Below are 15,617 nucleotides of genomic sequence, written 5' to 3'. Positions count from 1 at the left end.
GGGAGCTTTTTAACTCAAATGTTGCTTATGATTAAAAGTATGGAAGAGTGCCGTGTAAATAAAAAGTTTTAATTCCTAAAAAGGGAAGAGGAAGGAATAACATAATTTAATCTGACATTTTCTTCTCAGCTTCAAGCCTTTAGGAAGTCTCAATACTGAGGTAGCACACAGACATGTTTTGATTTTGTGATTATGTTTTTTTGGTTTTGCTTTTGGCTTTGTTTTGTTTTGTTGTTGGTTTTTTTTCTTTTCTTTTTTCTTTCTTTCCTTATTTTTTTTGGTTTGTTTTTTGAGATCGAGTTTTTCTGTGTAGACCGGGCTGGCCTCAAACTCAGAGATTCACCTGCCTCTGTCTCCCAAGTCCTGGGATTAAAGGTGCGCACCACAGCCACCTGGCTTGTTGTTTTTGCTTGATTAGTTGTTTTTGTTTTGTTTTTTAAATTGAGCCATCATTTAAAAATCAAGAAATCCCATATTAAAAAAAAATAAATAAACCGGTTGTGGTAGCACACAGCAGTAGGATTTGCTGGAGGAGGAGGAGGCAGGAGGATCACGAGTTTGAGGCCAGCCTGGGCTACAAAGTGAGTTCCAGGACAGCCAGAGCTGTTACACAAAGAAACCCTGTCTTGGAAAACCAAAAATAAACAAATAAATAAAATATATTTATGGTCTCTCTTTTAAAATAGGGCGATTGCCCTCGTGGAGCCAGCCTCCTGGGCTCTGTCTCGTCCTTTTAGTCCCCACAGCTATGGTCTCTGGCCACAGGTACTGGTTGTCATTCACAAACACTTTATGATTAGAGTTTTGTAATGGACACGAAGGAGACAGTGGTCGAGTTTCACTTGTTCCCAACTCACCCTGCTCAAGCATGTCACTGTCCTGTGGTGCATGCTCGTCTGCGGCGCATGCTCGTCTGCAGTGCATGCTCGTCTGCGGCGCATGCTCGTCTGCGGCGCATGCTCGTCTGCAGCGCATACTCGTCTGCGGCGCATACTCGTCTGCGGCGCATACTCATTCCCCACATCCTGTTTCACCCTGCTGCAGCAGGTGTTCCTGACATCACCCTGACACAGCCATACTCCAGATCCGAGGTGAAGAGCTGAGGCTCTCACCGTAGAGGGTGGGCTGCAGTCTGGGTGGTGGGCTGTCGTGCTCAGCACCGGCCTGTTTTACCTTGCTGCCTCCTACACTGTCTGCTTCAGTGATTTTTTTTAAAAAATAAATTATTCTTTTTATCATTTTTCAAGTATTACACCAAAAAGTTATTTTTAAAATCAGATAATATAGCAGTATATATGAAGTAAAAACAACAAAAAAGACAGTCCTTTTTAAAACCAACTTTTGTGGCTGAAGATATGACCTAGCATTAAGAGTACTGTTGGCTCTTGCAGAGGACTTAGATTGAGTTCACAGCACCCACATGGCAGCTCAACACTGCCTGTAACTGAGTTCCAAAGAACCCAACACCCTCTTTCGGCCTCCATAGGAACTAGGCAAGGACACAGTGCACAGATACACATACAGACAAAATACTCATTTACGTAAAATAAATTTAAAACCATCTTCCTACTCCCTGTTCAGAGTTAACCATGATTAATCCCTGGATGTGTTTTCTTTTCCTGACCCTTTCCCCATAGCATGTTTGTTGGTTAACATAAACAGCATCATGTTTGGGTACTGTTTTCTAACTTAGTGATGGCACTGGCCGGCACAAATCAATCTCTGCCTCCTGTACTTGATGCTGTACCAGCTACTTGAGGGTTGCTGTTTCTCAGCACGGCATTTCAGTAACCACAGTACTCAGGTTGTTGCTGCTTTTATGGTCGTGTGTCTGTCTTCCATGGAACTGTGAGCTGTCTGAAACAGTGTCGTTGCTTATCTCCCTCTGTTGGAGTACCTGTCGGTACATAGTCCCTAAGTCAACAGTGAATGTGGTGCTTCGGTCCCTACGGTTAAATCGTTCTAATTTAGCTTTGCATGTAAAATTTATATAATAACTTAAATCTAAATTTAAATATTCTAAGCACCATAGTCAGGATATTAGTATATTTATAGTTAATCGGTTTCTTGGTCATTTCCTAATGATTTTGAATTAATTTTGTTGTCCTCATCTTAATGAGGAACCAATAGCAGATCTTCACCACCCTGCTATTCAGAAGAGAAGTTTGCACGTCACCTGTTTGGGTTGTAAAAAGTATTGGCGTCTGGTGGTTTGGTTTTGTATATTTTAAACAAGTTTATGTTTTGGCATCTTGCCAAAGCATAGTATTTTGTATGCAATTCATTTTTCATAAAAGTGTCATCTATCTTTAAAGGGAGTGTAACTGCACAGTGGTTGTGTAAACAGGGCTTCTGTAAAACAGAGTCCCTTCAGTGGGAAATAGCTGAGGTTCATGAAGTGAGCCTTGTCAGATACAATGTGAGTCTATTGCTGAGGACTTTCATTTAGTGTCCTGCTGCTGCTAACAGCTCTGATTAAAGAAGAAAGCGAAGAAAACATCTATCATCTGATGGCAGTGGGATGCCTTCCAAGCTTGTGTCATGGTTATGCAGTGTGCTTGGCTTTATGGGCTGAAGAAAGTATCTTGGGTGTGTAGTTGATCCTTAAGCTGTTTTTGTTAGAAGTGGACGAGTTTCTTACTCCTGTGTTGAAATGAGACTTTTAAATAGTCTCAGAAGCTCTCATCGCCAGGCTATCTGGAGGAGACACCAAGGGTGAGTGTGGGAATATTTTAAAATTTCATTTGGGTATTTAAGAAAGTAGGGGAGGTCGGACTGTTACCAGGAGTAAATTGGAATCATTGGTCATGCAATTCCCTACTTGCACAAACTTGAAAACTAAGTAAGCATAAATTTGACAGTAAAGAAACAGGAAACTGGATCTACAAAGGCCTCTGCTGTGTGTGTATGTGTGTGTGTGTGTGTGTGTGTGTGTGTGTGTGTGTGTGTGTGTGTGTGTAACACTGAAGTCTGCCTCAGGGTTACAGCGCGGTAAAGCTCTGTTTACTATGGCGAAGGTCCTAGAGAAAGTGGGTCAAGAGCTGTGTTTAAGATAGGTGGAGAGGAAAGAATTTTTAGTATCAGGAGCTGTCACCAGACCACAGTTGGAGATCTAGTTGGAGACGTTGAGCCCAGATTCCATGTTGGAATACGAGTTCAAATGACATGAACAGTAAAAAAAGAAGTGAAGTAGCCGCGCCCATACAGATAGCCTGTATTTATAGTGTACTGGAATTTACAGGCCCCTCTGGGAAGTTCGATCTGACTCATCTGCAGGATTGTTGGTGGCAGGCAGGCTGGGTGTAGGGAACTAAGGAGGCGAGAGAGGAAGGACCGCGTGGCTTGCTCTCCGTTTCTGGGCCTCTGATGACAAGTAAGATTGAGTTGGTTTCTGTGAGAGAGGGTCATAGTCAAGCTGGTGAGGGAAGTCAGTTAGTCTTAAGTCAGGCCTGAGGCTGAGAGCAGGGAAGGTCAGAGGTTGCTGGTGAACTTTGTAGGAATACATTTTTGAAGTTTGGTGAACCCGGGAGCCATGGTCCCAGTGGGGTGTGGTAGGCCACTATGGGAGGTCCAAGGGACTGGGTTAGGCAGATAAAGGAATGGCAAAAGAAGAAAGTGAGACTCAAGTGATACTTGTAAATCAGAACTGCAGAAACGCCAGTTTGTAAAACAAAACCAAACCAGCAGCCTGACAGCTGGAGGTCATGTTCTGTGCTGTTTATTTGCAGTTTCATCCTGTAGGAAATAACTGTGGCTCACATGTAGACAGCTCGTGTCAAGAAGGCACATGACGGCAGCTTCAGAGAAAACTAGTCAGCAGTGTCTCAGCAGCAGGGCTCAGGGTCAGGTCCTATGGCTGAGGCAGCCCACAGCCAGGGCTCCATGTCAGCCGTCTGTGGGCCTCAGACAGTGCGGGTTGGAGGTCCACCAGCATCTTGTAAATGAATGGTACTGGTATCAATTGAGCATAGTTGCAAAGATCAGTCACTTCCAGTGGAAAGGTAACTTAGCACTCACACCTTGGGGTTATTATCATATGCCAACATATCTTTAAAAGAGAAAGAAAAATAGAGCAGCCTGTGTTGCTTAGTTTGGGAGATCCTAGGCTACCAAGTGAGACCCTAGCTCAAAAAGAAGGGGGAAAAAGTATTTATGTCAATCATTAAGACCATAGCCATTTGGATCAGATGAACCCAGCCAGCTCTTGTGCCTCGGGCATATAGAGTGATTTGTGTGTTGGGCACATGCTGTAGCTGTCTTCAGCACCCCCTCTTCCTGCTGGATGGATACCACACCTAGGTGCTAGAAGAAACACTTCTAGCCAGCGTAGTTCTCTGTTTCTCTCAACCCTCCATCTTGCCGTCTCTGCCTAGGATTGAAAACACAAAGCTTAGTCTCAGTATAGTGAACCCTGTGCTTCAGCCTGGCATGAGTAAATTTCATCACACTTCAGTTATTCAAATAAATGGCACCCAGAGTAGGACACTTGCCAGTCACCAGTCCCTCTGTGTTCTCTCTGCCCTTCTCACAGTTGGCTGATTCTTCAGGGCACACGTGCAGAGAGATACAAGATTTCAGAGGCCAGCCTGAGGCTGGCCAGAATCGCAGCCCAGCACTGTAGGAACCAGGCTAGCACCCCAGTGAAGGACACACATTGCTCTTGATGGAATCTGAAAAGAGACACTTAGCTTTTGTTTATCAGGCAATGCTCGCATTTTCTCTTAGACTGAAAGAAAAGAATGATAAGAAACCGTTAGTTATTAGTACAGGCTGTCTACTTTCACACTCATCCAGCCTTCAAGAAACGCAGTATTTCTTTGTCAAATAAGTGGAGGTCTTTGTGTGTGGAGCTGACAGATGGAGACTATCAATGGCGAATACATTTAGATAAATACAGAGCCCAGGAGATCATCCTTGCGCTGTGCTGGTCAGCCAGAAAATTAAGAAGGCCACACTCAGAGCGGTTAGGTCCAGGGTGTCGAGACTGGTAAAATAGCTGTGTTGTCATCTCTGCAGCTGTTCTAAAATGCTTGTTTGGGGTGTGTTTATAGGAGTAACTCACAAAAAAGAGTACATCAGATACTGAATATTTGAGAAACCAGGAAGACATTATCCAAAGTTTGTCCTCATTGTCAACTATACCTTGATACTGTTCCCATCCTCCAAAGCTTGAGTGGTTGGGATAAACAGTTAAAGAACAGGACCTCTGCCAACCTAATAGAACGTATGTGGGTACTGTTTGTTTGTTTGTAAATCCAAACAGTACTGAAAAATGCAGAGAAAAAAGTGAAAACTGTCCAAATCCCATCCTTTGCCCTAGGAATCTGGTTCCAGGGAGACAGGATTTCCTTCATGGGCGTTGAGCTCTGTAGGTTAGTTTACAGTTGATTTTGAACACTTAGTGAAGCATTGTGGACTCTTGGTTGTTGAATACAGTTTTACATTACAATTTTTCATTATTTCAAGAATACTTTATTAGTTTCTGTAACCAAACCCATGTAGACAAGACCTGATATGTTTAGTACAGTGTACCATTCCTTTAAAAATGGGAAAAATTGCCAGGCGGTGGTGGCACACGCCTTTAATCCCAGCTCTGGGGGGGGGGGGAGCAGAGGCAGGCGGATCTCTGAGTTCGAGGCCAGCCTGGACTACCAAGTGAGTTCCAGGAAAGGTGCAAAGCTACACAGAGAAACCCTGTCTCGAAAAACAAAACAAAACAAAACAAATGGGAAAAATTAATGTTAATGTTTCTAGATCAGTATGACTGTTAATTTATGTACAGTGCCAACTCAACACAGTAAACTGGGGTACTTATCCCAAATCTGACAGCACGGCTAATGTTTCCAAATCTTCAAACGGTATATTCGTGTAGATATTTATGTAAAAAGACCAATAATGGCACTATGTTATGCATCGATAGCAGCAACAGCTTTTCCAGGTCCTGCACTCATTTGAACAAAATTACAAAGATGCCCAGCACAGTCCGTTAAGAAGCAAAAGTAAGAGAGGAAAGACAACACCTCCACAGATGGCGGAATTCTGTTACTCTGGCAGCACCTGGCCCCATTAAAAAACAGTTTCTGAATCATCTAGAGCCTCCTATTTAAGAAAATTTAAATTCACTCGTGTAACTGTGTCTTAGTAATTTATATATGGTGCTGTTCATTCACCAAATTTATTTTTATTTTTTGTTCTGGCCATGTAGTCGGCACTGTGCTGAGTTCTGGTAACATAGCAACAAGTTTCTGTATCAGCCAATGGGAGTTTTTACTGAGAAATCATGACCTCTATATGATCTGTGGAGTACCAGTTCTTTGATTTCTATTGATTTTATTCCTCCTAAAGAGAGTTTTTGTTTTGTGTGGTTATTTCCTTCTTCTTGGTCAGGTTTGAGTTAAAGAAAGGTAAACAAGATGTTATAAATGTTTTTACTACCTTAAATGGAGTTGGTTTTAACATTGATAGCTATGATTATGTTTCAGACCAGTAGTGAATCTTTCTTAGGTAAGATTTACTCTTTGAACCTAATTGTATTTCTATAATTTGATTAATTTCTTTTTGTTTTCAAATAGATGCCATAGTTTTGAAAATGCAGCAAAATCAAAGGCATTTAGAGAATAGTTAAAATAAACATTACAGGCATATACAAGTATATTATCTCCATTTAGCTTGCCACTTGGTTAGGTAGTATTGGTGTATTTTTATAAATATTGGGATTCCTCTCCCCACCAGCCACGTGTGCAGTACCGCAGTAGCATAGCAATCATGAGACAGTCCCCTGAGTTCCAGTTCCCCACACCCTCATGCGGGAATTGCCTGCTTCTACAGGTACAGGGATAGTGGTACCTACCTTGTGACGCTAGGCAATTCTGTGAGACAAAGATGTCACATACTCTTGATGACACTGAAGATGATAAACACTATATTCTCTTGTAGGGAAGTTTATTATATTGTTGGAAATTTCAGTGATGAGAAATACTCTAAAAGGGATAGAACTAACTTTTACTGAAATTCTGTCATCCAGAAATGTCCAGTGTCTGTGTCTGGCTACATACTTTATAGAAGTGGGACTGTATTAAACATATGCCACATTTTGCATGAGAACAAATGTGTATATCTTATTATTCAGCAGTGAGAGGGAGTGGTTTCCCAGGTCGTTCCTCCTCCTCTTTCTCCTTTTTTTCTTTTTCTTTTTTTCTTTTATTTTGGACATGGTTTGTTTGTGTTATTTATTTGTAACAAGTTTTATTAGACTGAAGATTAAATCTTGTTGAAAATATTTTAGACAATTTAAAGTTATGAATGTTTTAGTTCTTAACTCATTGTTCAAATCTGCTGCCTATTATGCAGTCATAGTCCATAATATGACTGTTGTCTTTGTTATTTGGCAAGTGATCAGACAGTTGATTGGCTGGAAGAGGGTGCCACTGAAGACAGTCCACGGGACCACTGACCACTGCTCCCAGGAGAATGCGGAGGGCGGTCTTGTAGTCTTGAGTGCAACCTTCTAGGACAGGCATCCACTCTGAATCTCCCTAGATTTTTCTTTCTGTTTTTTTTTTTTTTTCTTAAAGCTTTTACTTTGAGACATCATGGAAGAAACCTTACAGGAAAAGATAGACGTGATCACAAAATGAACATAATTAGAAGCATCAATGTCTGTCGGCTAATGTTGAAGCCGAAGTCCCAGGAGTTTGACGTGATCCAGGAGCTGAAGGAATGGATCATTATTCCTCTCCTTCTTACTCACCCTCTCCTTCAACAGAATCCACACCAACTTCTCTTGGGCAGCCATGTCCTCACGGACCTCAGAACGCCCCATCCTGTGTGCCCTCACCCACATACCAGTGCACAAAAGTATGCTTGGCATGCATCAGATCAAACTTGTGGTCTAGGCGAACCCAGGCCTTAGCAGTGGCTGTGGTGTTGCTCAGCATGCACACAGCTCTCTGTGCCTTGGCCAGGTCTCCACCAGGTACCACAGTGGGAGGCTGGTAATTAATGCCAGTCTTGAAGCCAGTGGGACACCAGTCCACAAACTGGAGCTATAGTTGGTCTTCATGGTGGCAGTGGCAGCATTAACATCTTTGGGAATCACATCACCATGGTACAACAGGCAGCAAGCCATATATTTACTATGGTGAGGGTCACATTTCACTATTTGGTTGGCTGACTCAAAACAGGCATTGGTGGTCTCTGCTGTAGAAAGCTGCTCATGGTAGGCATTTTCAGCTGAGATGACGGCATATGTGGCCAAAGGGAAGTGGATGTGAGGGTAGGGCACTAGGGTGGTTGGGAATTCTGTCAGATCAACATTCAGGGGTCCATCAAATCTGAGGGGAGTGGTAATGGAAGACGCAGTCTGGCTAATAAGGCAGCTAAAGTTAGTGTAGGTTGGGTGCTCAGCGTCAAGGTTTCTGTGACAGATGTCATAGATGGCCTCGTTGTCTACCATGAAGGCACAATCGGAGTGCTCCAGGGTGGTATGGGTGGTAAGGATGGAACTGTAGGACTCAACAGTAGTGGTAGAAACCTGGGGGGCTGGGTAAATGGCGAACTCTAGCTTGGACTTCTTTCCATAATCAATAGAGAGCCGTTCCCTTAGCAGGGAGGTGAACCCAGAGCCAGTTCCTATAAAAGCTGTGGAAAACCAAGAAGCCCTGAAGTTTGTGCACTGGTTAGCCAGCTTGAAAATTTGGTCCAAGGCAAAGTCAATGATCTCCTTGCCAGTGGTATGATGGCCACAGGCATCATTATTGGCAGCATCTTCCCTTGCCTGTGATGAGTAGCTCCGGGTGGAAGAGCTGGTGGTAGGTCCCAGTGTGAACTTCATCAGTAACTTTCAGGTTTCAGGTTTGCAGACATTTCCTGGGGCACACGCTTGCCAGTGCCTGTCTCTCTGAAGAAGGTGTTGAAGGAGTCATCTCCTCCCCCAATGGTCTTGTCACTTGGTATCTGACCGTCAGACTGGATGTCATGTTCCAGGCAGTGGAACTCCCAGCAGGCATTGCCGATCTGGACACCAGCCTGGTCAGTGTGGATGGAGATGCACTGACTCATGGTAGCTATGGGTTAGAAGGTGAGGGTGACAGAAGCAGACACCAGGTCCTAGTTACTGTTCCTGACAGTTAAGAGTTGAAGTAAGTAACACAGTCATGCTAGATTTTTTTATTTTTTATTTATTTATTTATTTATTTTGGTTTTTCGAGACAGGGTTTCTCTGTGTAGCTTTGCGCCTTTCCTGGAACTCACTTGGTAGCCCAGGCTGGCCTCGAATTCACAGAGATCCGCCTGGCTCTGCCTCCCGAGTGCTGGGATTAAAGGCGTGCGCCACCACCGCCCGGCACTAGATTTTTTTAAAAAGGATAAATTTCATGAGATAGTTCAATGAATCACCAAAATTAAAATATCAAAATTTGTTTAAACCAAATTTATTTTAAGAGAAGCTACTTTTTCAGAGAAGCTATTGAGGAGTCTTTAAAGCATCTACACACACACACACACACACACACACACACTTTACACACGTGCACACACGGAGGGAGAGTAAAGGGGGCGGGGAGAGAACGCACAAGATGCTCCAGCCAGGTCACTGCCCTAGGTGCGGAATGTTTCCTTACACTTCCTGATTGACAGTTCCTCTGCACTCAGGCTCACCTTTTAACAGTCAGATCCCCACTGGTGCCTCCACCCTCTCTACAATGTCCACATGGGTTCATTTCAGTCTAAAATATCTTTGCTGATACTGTCCGTTCTTGCTAGAGATCAAGACTGAATTGGTTTAAGAGCTCATGCCAACTGAGTATTTTAAAATGCTTACTTCATTTAGCATGCGTCTTTGAAAATTTGTCATCTGTGGGTGAAATTCATAGTTCAGTTTTAGATTCTCTTAGTCTGATTCTACATCATGTGTACTTGTATGTATTTCTATAAATTATGCAAATGAGTTTTTAGTATGCACCTTTTTCTGTTTCAGGTTCTTAATTATTTTCTGTTTTTCATTGAAAGTGAATATGAAAATTTTAATTGATTTTATTTTTTATTTTATTTTTTGGTTTTTCGAGACAGGGTTTCTCTGTGTAGCTTTGCATCTTTCCTAGAACTCATTCTGTACTCTAGACCAGGCTGGCCTCGAACTCACAGAGATCCGCCTGCCTCTACCTCCCAAGTGCTGGGATTAAAGGCATGGGCCACCACCACCCGGCTTATGTGTATTTTTGTACACACACAGTGAACTTACCCTGGGAAGACCTTCCCTCATTCACTGATGTTTTCTGGGAATCCAGTGCGTGACGGTTAGATCACCTCTGTTTTGTAGATGATAAAACTCAGGTCTAGAGCGATAAGGAATCTCTTTTAAGACTGATTACTCATCTAGAGTGTGGAGTCTAAGTGGACCATATTCAGCTCTTAGTCACTATACCCACTCCCCCTTTCTCCTGAGCCCCTTCTGGTAGGGCCAGAGTTGAAAGCCATCAGAAGCGTTTAGGACCCATTGCATTAGGGCTCAGCCTAAGTTATTTCTGGGGATCCCATCAAGATGAGACAGAGGATTAAATGAAACTAATGTGAGAGGACTCTGGTGACAAGGTGAAATTTTTTGACCCAGTCATTGGCTCATACAGAATTTTATACAATCTTTCAAATCTATAGTCTCTCAAATTGCTAAGTTATTGGTAATTGCAGATTTATAGAGGGACAATACCAAGTGTTTAGCCTGAAGATACAAATCCAGCTTTGGAAATGACGTGCAGCACCTAAGTCTGTGGTTTCAAAGCAGTCCTTCTGATTAAAGTGAGTGGTGAGCAGTGCACCAAATGCTCACTGCGTAGTTGTTTTGGTGGATGGATTGTTTACATTGTATAATTGTGAGGAACCAAAGCATGTATGAGCAGCCTCACTGTGTGTGTGTGAAGGTAATTAATACTCAGTCAGGTGCAGTAGGCACTTTAGAGAGGGTATGTCTTCCTCTACAAAAACATGGCATGGAATGTCTTTTATCTAAACCTGATGTTTTAGAGATAATTGTAAAGTATTACTCTTAGGAAGGCAAGCGACACACAGCTCTGAATGGATGAAGAGGTAGCCTAGATTGGTTATGAGTAATTAATCCAGGATGTGTGAAATTCAGTAACAGAAGGTTTGTCTTTTAGCTTCATTCTCTTTGTGACCTGCTCTTTGACCTGTAGGAAGCTGCCCTGCCCCCACACCTATAAAAAAAAGAAAAAGGAACACTTCTGGCTTAATTAAGCCCTTTAAAGGAAGTGTAATAATCTAGCTGTGTAAGCATATTCGATTCTTCAGAGTATCCACTTAAGTATTAGTAGCCGTTCTTCCTGTGCCTCCTTTTTCCTGCACAGTTCCACAAAGTGCACACCAAGCAGATGGCACAGACAAGCACATGGGTTATTTACAGCCAGTACAGTAGAGCAGGCATATGTGCTAAGCCCTCTCCTGCCCGCTCCCCGGGAGCCATTAACACATTCATTTAGATGAAAGAGTCCCAGGTTTTTGCCTTGGGCTTTTCTGCTCTACTCCCCTGAAGCATGGCCATCTGGCTGCCCCTCCCAGTGGCCTGGCCCCTTCCCCTCCTGCTGGCCCAGCCGTCACCCTGCTCTCTCTGATGCCCCTTACTACTCCCGGAGACACAGCGCTGTGGCAGCTGCTCTGTCCCTCACTCCGCCAGTGTGGCTCCACGCCTGTCCTTTTGCCAGTCTCCTTTGATCTACTGTTACCACGTTTCATGTCTCTCTACATTCTCTCTCCAGACATGAGTGCTGTGGGTCAGCCTGTAAGAGCCCCTGTGGGCTGTTGTCCTGGTCAGAACTTGTTTTCAGTTGCTAGAACAGAGGCTTCAGCAAGTTACTTGAGGTAAAAAGATTATTGCTCTTTAAAAATATATTTATTCGTTTTTATACTATAATATAATTCCATCATTTCACCCTTCCATTTTCCCATTCAAACCCCCTTCCCGTGTATCCTTCCTTGCTCTTTCAAATTCATGGCCTCCTTTTGCATTAATTGTTGTAGGTAGATAGATAAATAGATGATAGATATATAGGTAGATAGATTTTTATTTTAAAATATATATATTTAGGATGTTATATATATATTTATATACATATATATGTATGTATGTATTCCCAAATATAGCCTAATCAGTCTGTATAATGTTACTTGTATATATATTTTCAGTGCTGGCCGTTTGGTATTGGAAAACCAATTGGTGTGTTCTTCTCTGGTGAAGACCATTCCTCCCACTCTTGGCAGTGAGGAAGCCTCTTGGGGCTAGAAAGCCACGAGAACAGAACCCACTGTCCATGGCTGTGTCTGTAGTCCCCATGTTTTCCATGTCATCTTATTTGTCTCCTCCATTCCTCAGTCTGTGGGCCAAGCTGTGGCCCTGCGTGACCTTGGCCCCGACTAGATCCCATGATATCCAAGTATGCATCATCTATCGGCTTAACCAACCACAGCTAGCCGGTATCAGCCTGTAACTTCAGATTCCTTGTTGAGCAATCTGATTGATTTAACTTTTTCGTTTTAAGCCAAGTCACACTATTTGTAGGTTCCTAGCCCCCAGTGAATAGGTCTTTCTTGGGTCAGTTACTCATTTCTGTCCAGTCAGATGTTAGACAACTACAGTCCCATGGCCTGCTGCTGAACTGTAAGCAGAACAGGTTTCTATAGGGGTCAAGGATGGGACAGTCACCCAAAAGTGTGTGTGTGTGTGTGTGTGTGTGTGTGTGTGTGTGTGTGTTTACACGCACATACACACATACAGTAAGGATGCAGTCTGAGAAACCATGAAACAGAAACTTTACTCTGCCTTTGTTCTCACACCAGTCTCTGTGGAACTGGATCCCATTAGAATAAAGAGGACAGAAGCAGTTTGACCTGTGTTGTCCAGTGTTGGCAGCACTTCATCTGTAGGTCTGAACACTGTGCTGTGTGACTACCATGCCCACCACCAAATCAGCTGCTATATACGGTGTTACATTTAAAGCCTTTGCTTTTGAATCTAAACTTGATGACTTAAATAAAATTAAAATCTGTTTATTCCCTGTCCTTCTAGAAACTTAGTAAATGTGAAGAAAGTCTCAAGTGAGGCCACGCATGGCAAAAGCATCCCTCTGTTCTGTGTGTCGGAAGCTGAGCCTCTGGAGTCAGCATCTGCAGACTGTTTACTTGTAGGCTCACTGGGTACAGAGGCCATGGGTAGCCGGGTTTGCCACATGCAGCAGTTGCTGCTGGGCAAGACTTGTTCCCAGTGCCAATCGACTCTGTTGTTCATTGGGGAAAACACTCTTATTCATGCAGGAGCAGTAGCTTGTTAGTGTATCATGCAGTGATACAGTGAGTGGAGAACAATGGCTGCTTTGTACAAATATGTTTAAAACGAGTAAACAACAGTGCACAGGGGGAGGATCCCAGCTCTGGAGTGAGATCTGCCGGGAATGTAATGGCGTTAAGAAGCATAGGATATTTTGATTCAAATGTCTTCTCCTGAAGTAGGGAGTAGGCCTTGCAGACTTCCTGCCTGGCTTCACCCACAGGGTAGGCTTGAGTAGGGCACAGGGGTGTGCAAGCTTGTGTAAAGTGGGTTGGGCTTCTGCATACTTGCACTGTTGGAAGAGACACCATTCACTGGTTGATTTACTGCTTCCTGGGCTCTCAACATGGAAGGAGCCATGAGCATTAATGCAATGCTAATTCCAGGAGGTTAGACTTAAGGTTTTGGGGTGTCTGGGATGGAACAGAGCTGAACAAAACGTCAACACTTACAGTTCATGTAGGAGGCGACAGTTGGAAGTGATTCTGCTGATCAGTGAGTGCCATGGAAATAATATACAGTAGCCTTACCAGCCTGACATCAAAAGGAATCACAAACCATGACAGATTGCCTTTGTAATCTAATTCCCCTGATGGCCTTGGAATGCTCTCAGCAGAGGCCTTTGTGACTCAGAGAAGGCTTTCCCTACCCCTCTCTTCACATTCTAGTGACAGCCAGAGGCCCCTTGTTACATTCTGTGCAAAGAGAGCAGCACTTTGCTTCTCTCTTCTTGCTTCATATTTATGTTCTCTAATTATCATCTTACTATTAATATAAATCTTTGGACCTTAATGTTCAATCATTTATTGCAGGCATCTGTTATATTATGCACAAGACAGGAGTCAGGTTGCAAAGCAGTTTACTAAAACATTATTGCTTTCTTTGAGCTACAGCTCTCTGGCCAGAAGAACTACCACCTTCAATGAAAGAATTATTTCTTTATAAGCAATAAAATTAGTCATTATTGCCTACCTGGTGGCAATTAGAACTAAAACCTGGATGTCTCTGACTCATGGGCTATGCTTGTATGTATCAGCGTTTCCCAAACTTGAGTCATATGGGTACCACATCTGCATTTACACAAGCCATCTCTCAGACTTATCCTTTCTATTAGAAGTTAATTTTTTTAATTTTTAAATGAAATTCCATTACCTCAAGTAGGAAACCAGCATCATTTAAGTTAAATTGAAATCCATCCTTGCACATAAGAGATGCTGTGGAAGTCAGGGAAGACCCAAGCCGATGGCTGTGTGTCCCTAGTGAAGGAAGGATCCTCAGGTGTCTCTGGGCATTACAGGTATGGCAGCGTCCCCCTGGGTTTTAGTGTCCGAGAGCTTGAGAGGGAATGAATTTCTCACTGTGTGGTCACCGGTTATTTAGAGCCACCTGTCTGTCATCTCTGTGCTCTGACATCATCTGAGGTGTTCCTAGCTCAGTGGCTCTCAGCCTTCTAACGCTGCGACCCTCTAATACAGTTCAGACCCCAACCATAACATTTTTGTTACTACCTCATAACTGTAATTTTGCTACTGTTATGAATTGTAATGTAAATACCTGTGCTTTTTGATGGTCTTAGGTGACCCTGTGAAAGGATTGTTGGACGCCCAAAGGGGTCACGACCCCCAGTTGAGAACTGCTGTCCTAGAACGCATACCATTCACTGTGTCCCTGTGTAGCAGTACCTGGCCCACTCAGGCAGCTCAGGAACCCCCCCTCTTTCCTATTTGCCAGAAGATGCACACACAGGGAGATTTAAAAAGCACTTACTGGATACCCCCATGCAACTGAGGGTGTCAATCCAACATGCTGCCTCTGCTTTAGCTCAGCAGAACTCATGTTAGTGGGGTCAAAGCAAAAAGATGGGGTGAATCTGTTCCTTAAACCTGGAGACACATTTGTTTGCTAAGATAAATCTAACTGGAAAATCATGCATACTAAAAAGAAGGGGGAGGGGGAGGGGAGGGGAGGGGAGGGACCCTGCTGTAGGTTCAGGGCACAGATTGAATGGAGCATGATGATCAACCTTCCGCCCTAGAGATCAGAGTTCCTTTTTCTGGAGTGCTTTTGCTTTTACTTCTTTTAGAAAAAAAAAATAGAGCTTAGCATAAAGTACATGGGGATTTTTCCTACATGACTAAAGTAAAATGTTTTTTCTTTCATGGAATGAATGCCCATAGGTATTTGGGAAGTATGAATACATTTGTGAATGTATTTTTAAAATATTTGCTTGTCTGAACAAAGCCATATTCTGGCAGGAATGTCACCGGAACTTTGCTGCAGCAGC

At 43.2% G+C, this 15,617-nt stretch overlaps 1 protein-coding gene and 1 pseudogene across 7 annotated transcripts in view; one reads left to right on the top strand and one right to left on the bottom strand.

The window, feature by feature from the left end:
• The window catches only part of Fyn (FYN proto-oncogene, Src family tyrosine kinase), a 197,006-nt gene that overhangs the window by 47,569 nt on the left and 133,820 nt on the right, over nt 1-15,617 (top strand). The gene's annotated exons all lie outside the window — the stretch shown is intronic.
• Nucleotides 7,728-9,060, bottom strand: LOC131918432 (tubulin alpha-1B chain-like; annotated as a pseudogene).

Source organism: Peromyscus eremicus, chromosome 8b (assembly GCF_949786415.1).
Source record: "Peromyscus eremicus chromosome 8b, PerEre_H2_v1, whole genome shotgun sequence".
In the NCBI taxonomy this organism is placed as follows: Eukaryota; Metazoa; Chordata; class Mammalia; order Rodentia; family Cricetidae; genus Peromyscus; species Peromyscus eremicus.
Note: the sequence above shows the minus strand (reverse complement) of the source record. Positions and strands in the feature narration are given on the sequence as shown.